The 11141-nt window shown below is 49.9% G+C and overlaps 1 long non-coding RNA gene across 1 annotated transcript; it reads right to left on the bottom strand.

Moving 5' to 3' along the window:
• Window positions 1–6347: 6347 nt before the first annotated feature.
• LOC118499161 lies at window positions 6348–10099 on the bottom strand. The gene is made up of 2 exons (XR_004901677.1): window positions 6762–10099; window positions 6348–6571 (listed from the first exon to the last, which is right to left on the bottom strand). It is a non-coding gene; the product is annotated as an uncharacterized LOC118499161 (long non-coding RNA).
• Between the last annotated feature and the right edge of the window lie 1042 nt (window positions 10100–11141).

Genomic DNA, 11141 nt, shown 5'->3' with positions numbered 1-11141 from the left:
CTTCCAGGGCTATCCACTGCCACCCCATAGGCCTGTTGGGGGCCAGCCAGCGTCTGTCCTTGTGATAGCAGCATTCGGTATCATTTTCTTTGAGCGCAGGAGGGTGAAGATGAGAGGGCCAGCCAAGGGAAGGATGCTGGGAAGAGTGGCCTGCCTGATTCAGCCGGAGGGAGGGCCGGAGGGCCAGGAGGGTGGGGTGAGGGGAGCTGAACTCACACACACCACAGGGTGTGGGGGAAGGGCTGGTCAGCCCACGCTGACCTTCGGGTCTGGAGAGAGGGGAAGAGGAAGCACATTTTTGCTGCTCCTGCTCAAGGCTTCCTGAAGGCGGGGCTCCCTGTTCCTTGCCGAACGTCCGGCTTTCCTCTGGGCGCACGCTTGCCACGGCTCTCACATACCCACACGCATGCGGTGTCCAAACTTGCAGCACTCGAGACTCTGCTAGTGACTCTGTCCCCAGACTCTTCTGGACGCTGAAAAGGAGGCCTTGATTCCTAGGTTGAGACTTTGGCTCCACTGGAACTTCATTTCCCCGACTTGGAACCAAGCTCTCCGAAGAGCTGGGCCAAAACCTTGGCCATGTGAACTTCCCGAGAGCTTCTGGCTTCACCAGCAGGATTCACTTTAAATCGAAATGGTCCTTCTGAATACAGAACCGTCTCTCTTCAGCCTCCTTCCCTCTCTCCTCATTTCCTGTTTCCTCTTCTCCCAGTCTCCTCAGTGTCTGCTCTGATATCAAAGAACTGCTGTGCTGCTCTCAGGAGTGTTCTCGGGCCAGGCCAGCAAGGGAGCCCCAGGCCGGAGCGTTCCCAGGGGCCTGCAGCCAGGCCCCAGGGCTCTCCCTGTACCGAGCCCCGGGACCCATGGCCAGCGCCTCTGGTGAAAATAACAGTCTTTGATGGACCCAGGTTCTGACTCTGTCCATCTTCTCTGCCCTCTCTTCCAGACCACCCCTTCCCTTGCCTTCCCCAGATCCAACCGAGAGGTATTGATCGGAGAGCCGAGTCAAGAGTGGTTGAGAAAGGAGGTTTTGGATTCAGGCCTTTCTGTGCTTGACTCTCGACACCATCACTAGGGCCAGTTACTCAGTTTCCCCATCTGTGGAGTGGGGACAAAGACGGCTCTTCTGGAGGCACGTTAGGAGGGTCAGATGAGATAATATATGTGTGCAAAGGGAACACGTTATTCATCAGAATTCCTCATAGGAAGGTAGAGCTGTCTTTGTTGAGAACAGACTTTGCTGAGTAGAAACCAGGATCCGCAGGGCCAGAGGTGGACACTCCCAGCAAGACAAAGGGAGGATTTTGTTTGCAACTCCCGGAGGAAGTGGGGGGCCCCCGGAGAGGGCGGAAATCCTGCGCTCCAGAGGGGACCCCTCCCCACGAGCACGCCCTCCTTCCACCAAAACTGTGGGTCAGGTTTACTAAACTCACGGAATACTTGAGGTAAGTAATGAGGAAAACAGAGTAGGGGTTGAGTCATGTCTCCAAGGAGCTGTGGGGCAAAACTCTGACAACATTTCAGGACGAGAGATGTGGAGGCAGGAGCATCCGAGGACAGAAGACATGAGACCCTCCTAGGAAGGGGGTTGGACCATCAAAGGCCAGGGATCTCGGAACCAGGTTTCTCAGGGCTTGGGGGCACTAGCCGACAACCTGTGTAGCAGGCAAGAAATTGTAGCTGAGTGTTATGATTCCATTTCAGGCTTTCCCTGTTTACCTACATTCTCAGCTTAGACATTGCTTCCTCTGGGAAGCCTTCTCTGACTTCCCAGGTATGGATTAGAACCCTCCACTCTGAACCCCTCCATGCATTCTTATCATAGGAGTTTTCACCCTGAGCTACGACTGCTTAGTTGCCTGGTCTCCTACTAGCCTGTATACTTTAATTGGTCAGGGCTAAATTTTGTATGCCCTTGAGTTACTAGACCTAGCTTAGCACCTTGCACAACATGTCTTCTCAATAAATATGCATTCAGATACCGTATAAAAAAGCACAGTCTTTGGTGTTCTGTAAAAACCAGGTTCAGATTTTTACCCTAATCCTTAAAAGCTGTGCAACTCTGTGCATGTTACTTAACCTCTCTGAGCCTATTTCATCTTCTCTGTAAATAGGAAGGCTCAGGGTCAGTGTGAGGATGGAAAGGGAAGATATGTACACAGCGGTGCCTGGCCAGCCAGTGCTCAGCAGATAGTGGCTCCTCCACTCGGTCTCTCGTGTCTGGCCCATCTCTTCCATCCGCACATCTCCAGCATGTCAAAGCCCTCGCTGGGCACCTTATACATTCCTACTGTGTCTCCTTACTTCACACTGTTCCTCTTGCATTTGTTAAGCGCTTCCACTGTGCCAGACTGTGTTCTGAAGCAGGAATCCACAAACTGCAGCCCACGGGCCCCGTCGAGCCCAGCACCTGTTTCTGCACTGGCCACGAGAGAAGAAAGGTTTCTGCCTTTTTAAATGGTTGGGGGGGGGCGATAAAAAGAGGCACATTTCATGACACATAAAAATCATGTGGAATTCAAAGTCCAGTGCCCGCAAAGAAGGCCGGATTGGCACACTGCCACACCCAGCCTCTTCCCTGGGGTGTGTGACTGCTCTTGCACTGTAGCGACAGGGCTGAGTAGTTGTGACAGAGACTGTATAGCCCATGGAGCCAAACATATTTAGCATCTGGCCCAGTATAGAACAAGTGCCATTCCCTGGGCGAAATTTCTAAGCAGTTCCCTGGCTGAGGACTGTTGAGTCCTCTAGGTGCCGTGTGACGTGGGTACTACTGCTACTACCCTCCGTTGACAGTTCAGGGGCATAAGTAGGAAAGAGATGAAGTGACATCCCCAGGGTAAGGTGAGTGGGGACATGCATAGGCAGCTTTGTACACCACGCCGGGGAGTCCAGCCTTGAAAGTTCTCGATCAGGGGAGTGACACGATAAAGTGAAACCTTAAGGCGATCACTTATGACAAGTGACTGGAAGGAGAGAGAAGGGTTATGGTGTGTGTGTTGCGGGGAGGGTGGGGCGGGGGGAGTAGTCTAGAGTAGGGATTAAGAATTTGAACTCTGGAGGCTCCGCTTCCTGGGTTTGATTGCAGCCAGCCACTTATCTGCATGACCTTCAGCAAGTCCCTCAACCTCTCTCTGCCCGATTTCCTCAGCTCTACAATGGTGTGGGTGGGGGCCTCAGTGGGATAATAGAATCTAGACTCACCCTTATGGGGTTGTTATGAAGACTGGAAGGGAAACTTTTGTCTTATTAATCTGCCTTGGAGGTGGGGAGCAGCCCCTGAAGTTAGCTGTGGTTATACCCATTACTCATCCCGACAAGAAGCTGCTCGCTCTCTCTCTCTCTCTCTCTCTCTCTCTCTCTCTGTTCCAGGAGCCATTCCAGCCCATCAACACATGAAGAGGAAGAAGGACAAAATAACCAGACCTGCTTCCTGCCCTTAAGGAGCTCTGGGCCCGCTGAGGGGCCCAGGACAGTGAACCGGTACCCGGGAATGGTGCAGGTGCTCTGATGGGCCGTCACAGGGAGCAGAGACAGGAAGTCCCTGGTCCTGGCTCTCCCTTCCCTGGCCCAGGTTCTCACTGCTTCCTGAACACACCAGGCATCTCAGTGGGCTGGCCCCAGGCCTCCTGTGCCAGCCCGAATGGGAAGAATGTGAGCGCAGGCACTAGTCCAGCCCCCTGGCAAGGGGCTGTGTCTGGAAGACTGTAAATCACAAACCAGCCCAGACGCAAGGCCCCTGGGAGAACCTGGGCGGGAGAATAACTTGGCCACTTCCGCGCCTGCCAAATCACAAAGCAACAAATTGACAAGAAGGGCTATTGATGCTGAAAAAGCCTATCAGGTTCCAACCTGGAAACTGGTATTTGTCTTCCTAATGTGCCTTTGAGGTACAAACAGCAGGAATCCAGAGAAATTAGGAATTTTATCACACTGTGTGCCGGCATCTCCTGCTTGCTGTGTTTTTTTCTATCCCTGCCATTTATTAGTGTTTGATTTGTCATTTGTAACTACGTACTTACGTGCATGCACATGCAGCTATGCATAGAAAAAGGATTGGAAAGGTACACCCGTGCCTTTCAGCTGAGATGGGGTGGGGCTGTTGGAACACGGAAGGAGGAAGGGGAGGCTGTTTATTACTATCACCTGAATTCTTTTTCTTTTTAAAGATTTTATTTATTTCTAGAGAGAGGGGAAGGAATGGGGAAAGAGAGGGAGAGAAACATCAATGTGTGGTTGCCTCTTACGTGCCCCCTACTGGGGAGCTGGCCTGCAACCCAGGCCTGGACCCTGACTGGGAATTGAACTGGCAACTGCGTGGTTTGCAGGCCGGCACTCAGTCCACGGAGCCACACCAGCCAGGGAAGTATCACCTAAATTCTTTTTTCCCAAATCCTCATGCTTGGGTAGAATACCTCGAGCATATGTATATTTGAAAAGGTGCTCCAGTAATCCAGACATTTGCCCCTCCCTTCCACCCCGTCTCCTGCCTGATTTGTGACCATTAATGTTTGCCGAATGTTAACAGTAGTTATACCTGCATGTTGGGATTATAATTTTAATTTTTGTTTCATCTTTGTGCTTTGCTGTTGTAATTACATTCTACCATGAACATGGAGACTAGCATCGTTGTTAAATGCGTTGGCTCTAGAACCAAACTGAGTTTAAACCCAATCACTGTGCCTGGGTGCTGCTGTCCACACAAGGAGAACAGTAAGAGCTGTCTCACCGAGTTGTTGTCCATGGCTTAACACATACAAAGTTTGTAAAACAGTGCCTGGCATGGGTACTGCTTGACGGGAGTTAGCCATTATTATTAAAACAGAAGAAAAATGTAGCCATACATTCTTTAATTTTAGAGAATATTAACATTAAGAATATAAAGAAGGGAAGAAAAAGAACCCATGATGTTTGCACGTGTTTTGGATTGTGGAAGCTGGACGGTAAGCCCGAACCCTGTTCTCCCCATCTGTGCACTGGGAGGGGCAATAAAGAGAGATGTGAGTGGGCCCCGTAAACTTAACGTGAAGTTACAAAGCGAAGGACGGTTGTTGTCATGGGGAGTAAGATTAATGCAGCAGAAAGGAAAAACCGCCCCGGCCACCGGCCACGGAGGCTGCAACAGGAAGGAGGTGGCTGGGCTTCCCCTTCCTTCTTGCTGGTTCCAGCCCAGAAACCCCACCCTGGCTGGGGGGAGAAGATTGGGCCCCACTGAAGGGGACCCCAGCCATTCTCTTCCGGTCAGACACGAAATGGCACTCTCTGCTTTGTATATGCATTCTTCCCTCCCAACTCCTCTTGCCTTTGGTATCTCCATATCATTGCTTTTTAGCAAGTTACAGACCATTTAGTAGCTAATATTCACTGATGCCAGGCACTGTCCTAAGACTGCAGTGACTCGTTTATCCTCTAAGCAGCTCTAGGACATAGGTATTTTTTTCTTATCTTCATTTCACAGAGGAGGACACTGAGGCACAGAGAGGTCTGGTAACTCGCACAGTCTGCAGATGACGGCTCTGAGATTCCAACTCCTGCGGTCTGGCTGTGGACTGCAGATGTTCTTGGTCACCAGATTGGAATTCCTTCCAAACTCAATGACAGTCAAGACAATTGCGGGGAGAACAGGCCCCAGGAAGCCCACCATACGCCGATCCTCTAAGACCTCAAGTGGTTACCTGGTGCAGAGGATTTGCTGAGACTGGGAGGCAGGGTCCATAGCGCTGGCTGACCTCAGCCCAGAGGCTCCTCTGCCTTCGGCAGCCCCAGGACAGCCAGGAGGGAAGCTCAGGCCGTCTGGCTCCCTAGCCCAGCCTGCTCACCACAAGCTTCAGTTGTCTCGAAAGGAGCACAAATCGGTAAGGGGTTGTCAGAAACCAACGTCAAAGCAGGATGTTGGTATTTGTGAAGAGTCTGCATTCAGAATCAGTTTCCACCCCGTGCTTCCAGCAACTGGTGACTACAACCACAAACACTTCGGCCCCTCTGAATCAGGAAGAATGCCCGGCCCTCCCTGCTTGGGGGAGGGGGGGACATCGGAGCTCGAGTGATGCCAGGTGACGCCGGCTGCTCTGACAGCTCCTGGGATCCTCCTCTCCAGGATTTTGGACAGCATACGCTCTGAAAGTGGCCTTTCCTCTCCCAGAACACGATGTAACCCCTCCCCCACCCCCATCCTCAGCCTCAAATGGTTTGCAGATTGTCTGGGGTGACTGTTTCCTGTGTTCTGAGATCCCAGGTGGTGAGAGCATTCAGCCTGCGGTCTGTGGACAGCATTTACTTGGAAAGCTGCTTTTATCAGTCAGGATGTGCTTGGTGGCAAGTAACAGAAAACACAGTCCAAACTGGCATAAACAATAAAGGGGAGTTTATTGGCTCGTGGAACCGAACAGTCTCTGGATAGATTTCAGGTGAGGATGGATATACGTAGTGACTCAACCATGTCACAAAAGGCCCGGCTTGCTTTTTATCTCTCTTCTCTGCTAACCATGTCAAGTTCATCTTAAGGCTGGTTCTCCTCAAAGGAGCAAGAGGACTTCTAGAAGCCTCCGAGAGCATGCTTCCTTGCTCATTTCTAGCAGAAAAAGTAGTAGCTGTCTCAAATGACTAATTAAATGACTAATGACCCTGGACCTCTGACTGGATCATCTAAGGTCATATGGCCATCTCCAAGCCAATCACTGTGGCCCTCCATGCACAGCCACCTGACCATGATTGTTTTTCTTTTCATTGTTGTGTTTTTTAATTGAAGGTCCCTCACTGACCTTGGTTTCATGAGTGGCTGCAACCAGGGAAAAGGAGAGGAGAAACCAGTCAGATCGGGAAGGAGTCCTTTGCCCAATATTCCCTTTCTATGAGGTCTAAACAGATGAGCACAGGGTCACTCTGTGGTTAGAAGTTGGCAATGTGGGAAGGGGGAGAACTCAGTGGCAGGTAGGGGTATCAGTGCAACAAGCACAGACTCTGCCTAAAAACTGTGGCATCCGGGGCACGTGCTCTGCTTCAACTCAAGAGCAAGCAGAAGGTCACAAGTGGGTTGGAAAGGCCTGAACCATCAGGTATGAGGAAGGAGCAAAGTCCATGCCGTGCAGGGTATGTTTGCCAACTGAGGTGAAGGGATGGCCCTCCCTGTGCTGGAATCCCTCCAACCCCTCAGTCCTGGCAGGGAGCGGGCAGGGAGCGGGCAGCCTGGAACCTCTGGGGGCAGGTCCGGGGCTGCAGGTACTGCAGACAAGGGCTGCATGGGGCTCGTGAAGGCTTGCCTTCCAGGGAAGGCTGACGCTGCCCCCAGCTTCTCCATCAGGGTGCAGACATTCCTGACCTCTTCCTGGCAGTTTGCTTATAATTCATGCTTGATCCCCCTCAGCTTCTGCTTGATGGCATCCTGGGAGCTGGCACAGATCACTTCGATCTTAAGGGGTGCAGACTCAGGGTCCAGACGATAAGCACCAGCTCCTGCTGCTTGCTCTTCTCTGTCCCCTAGGATGGGCCACAGAGAGCATAGCAGCAGTCCTTGTCAGGCAGTGTCTTGACAAAGGTGGCATGGGGTCAGGGCCAGCCTGGCCCACGTCACCTACCAGGATCTCCTGGCCCTCTTCCCTCGCTCAGGAGGAAGAGCACCACCTGCCTTGCTTCTTTACCTCCTCTGGCTTCCACAGTGTGCGCACCTGCGTGCCACTCAGTACCTTGGTGATGCCAACAGGGGCAGCCATGCTAGAGGCCGTGCTTCTGTAAGTGGAAGAGAGATGGCAAGGAGAGTGAGGGAAGATACCGAGAGCTGCTTCACGGCTGCTGGGGTCTCACTCAGACCACAGGTGCTCTCAAGCCATCACTCCCCCCTCCCTGCCGCACCTGGAAAGAAGCACTACGCCCACCGCAGCGCATTGCTCCTTCCATTTCTGACATGGCTTTCCCCAGACTTGTTAAAAACACCGAATGTCATTCAGTGAAGCCATAAAGTAAATGGAAATTCCATTTTTCTAGTTGCTCAAGTCAAAAAACCTTGGAAATGTTCTTGATCCTTCCTTTCACCCATTCCCATATCCAGTTTATCATCAAACCCTGTTAATTTTATGACAAAATGTAGCTAGAATCCGACCCCTTCTCATCTATCCACAGCGTCACCCTCATCTAACGTACCATCGTCTTCCATCGAAACGTTGCCAGAGCCTCCTGCTTGCTCCCCTCCTGCTTGCTCCCCCATATTCTCACCCACAGAGAAACCAGAGAAATCCTTGTAAATGGTCACATCACGTCACTCCTCAGCTCCAAAGCCCCTGGCGGCTCCCATATCACTCCAAAGAAAAGTCAGGAGACATAACAGGGGCCTAGAAGATCCTACATGTTCTAGCCTTTTACATCTTCAGTCTCATCTCCTACTCCTCGCCCCTCACTCACTCTGCTTCAGCCGGACTGGCTTCTGGCTGTATCCCCAAAATACCGAGTATGCCCCCGCCACAAGGCGTTTGTACGTGCGGGCCCTCAGCCTGCGACGCCCTTCTTCCTAATAACTTCCAGGCTGGTTTCCTTTGTTCAAAAGTGATGCTATCAGGAAGGTGCCCTGTGGCCACCCTGTGCTGAACACACCCAGTCTGTCTTTAAGCCACTGACCTTACTTTATTTTCCAAAGCACTTACCATGACCTAAAGTATTTAGGGTAATTATTCTTCCCTCCTAGAATAAAAGTTCTGTAATAGGTTATTTACCACTACATCCCTAATATCTAGAACAGTGAAGGCATGCAATCAATAGTTACTGGGAATGAATGAGAGATTTTGAATAAATAATACCCCAAAAAAGAAACAGCTAATGACAGACGAAACAATGTTCAACCTTACCTATAAAACAAAGAAACTCGCCAATTTCTTGTTGGCCAAGACAATATTTTTGCCCATTAAATTGTCAAGAACAATCAAGTAATAAACCCATCACTGTTAATACAGCAATAAAATTTGTATCTTCTTATATTATTGGCAACCAGTCCCATTAGTTTATTTAATAGATGTTTATTAGTTACCTACTATCTACTAGTCATCTTGCAGTTATCCAATATATACTTTAATCCATAATGAAGTTCAAAGTCTATGTATTGATCAGGATAAATTAGGTTAGCTGTGGTAACAAATTAACTCTGGAATACTAGTAGTTTACCATAACAAAAGTTCACTTCTTGCTCACTCAACATACCTATCTCTGGCTGGTGCAGAGGCAGGGTTCCCGTGTCACTCCCCTCATGTTGCACTGGACAGAACTAGTCCCATAGCCCTGCCCAGCGGCAAGAAGACCAAGAAAGGAAGTTTTGTGCATGCCCCAAAGGAGCAGAGAGATGGGCGTCGGTAAATATTAATGATGTCCCCCACAATCCTTGCTCAAAAAACCTTACCACCTTACTAGAATAACCTAAATGACATAAAAAGCTACTTTAAAAAAATGTTCATGAATGTCTTGTTTATTATTCTGGTGAACTGAGAGAATCTTAAATGTTGAATAATGAGGAAATGCATGATGGAATTATAGTTTATCCACATACAATATATTACTTCACAGACACAAAAATGATAGTTAATGAAAAATACATGTATAACAACTAATAATAAAATAGTAAGCAGCCATTAGGAAACATGAAATGGATACTGTGATTACAACACCATAAAAACATACCTGAAAAAATTCTTTAAAAATACACAAAAGTGTATCCATTCAACCAATATCTCCTAGATGCAATGTTCTGCGGATTCAGAGATAAAACACACTGAGTCTGGATTGGAGGTGCTCCAGTCTTAAAAGCATATTTAGAATGAGCAGAAAGAATCCCTTGTCTAAAGTCAGGACAGTTATTGTAATACTTTCATGGTTGCACATAAAGTTCAAAGCATTGTCACATCGTGTCACTCCTCAGTTCCAAAGCCTCTAGTGGCTCCCTGTCACTCCAAAGGGTGGCCTTTTACTCCATTTTGATTTGCATCCCCCAGGGAATTAGAAAGAAGGAATCATCATTCACTCAACGGGTAGTTACCAGACACACACGAAGTGGGTGACGAAGATGGTCGAGATGCCAGACCACGCCCCCTGACCTCCGAGGGCTTCCACTCCGGCTGGAGTCCTCCACATCGGACGAGTCGGGTCCCGCCTGGCATCAGCCTCCGTGGATCTCCTCTATGGACTGTTCAACGTCAGACCCCCGAGAGCTCCTGGAGCCTAAAATAGGGCCTGTGCACTATTGGTGCCAGCTGGCATCCTCCAACTCTGGTGGCTTTTCCCAAAGCCTACTCTCCTTACAGCCTTCCCTCCTCAGTTGATGACATCCACATCTTCCATTGCTCGGGTGACGCGTGTGAGGTCATTTTTGACTCCTCTCTTACATACTCCACATCAGATCTGCCAGAAAGTCCTGCGGGTCCCAGCTTCAAAACAGAAATCCAGAACTGGACCACTTCTCACTCCCCACGCTGCTACCACCCTAATCCAAGCCACCATTGCCTTTCCCTGTCCCCGCATGCTATGACCTGAATGTCTGTGTCCCCACCAAATCCCTACTTTGAAACCTAATGCCGAGTGTGACGGTATTAGGAGGGGAGGCCTTTGGGAGATGATTTCGTCTGGAGAGCGGAACTCTCATGAATGAGATTACTGCTCCTTACGACTGGGGCCCCATCAAGCTCTGTGGTACCTTCCATTAGGTGAGGGTACAGCCAAAAGAGCTGCCTGGACTCCGAGCAGACACTGAATCTACCAGCACCATGATCTTGGACTTCTCAGCCTTTGGACCTGTGAGAAATAAATGTCTTTTATTTATAAGTCACCCGGTTTCTGATTTTTTGTTATAGCAGCCCAGAAAAACCGAGGCACTGCAGGCATGCTGTTAACCCGTCTCCCGGCTCCTCTCACCTCCCACAGTCTGTTCTCCATAAGCAGCGGGTGAGACTTTACATTCTATGTCTAATCACGGCACTTCTCTGATGCATTCTGTCCAGACCATCCTGCTGCGGATTCAAACCCCCAATCCTGACACTGGCCTCTGTGGCCCTTCTCCAGAAGCTATCAGCCCTGTCAGACTCAAAGCCTCCTTGTAGTAGCAAATATTGCACAACACTTCCTAGCAATCCAGCAATGGACTTTATAGATCATATGACCCCCCCACATAC

The sequence above is a fragment of the Phyllostomus discolor genome, chromosome 2 (genome assembly GCF_004126475.2).
Source record: "Phyllostomus discolor isolate MPI-MPIP mPhyDis1 chromosome 2, mPhyDis1.pri.v3, whole genome shotgun sequence".
Lineage (NCBI taxonomy): Eukaryota > Metazoa > Chordata > Mammalia > Chiroptera > Phyllostomidae > Phyllostomus > Phyllostomus discolor.
This window is presented reverse-complemented; position numbering and strand designations above follow the sequence as displayed.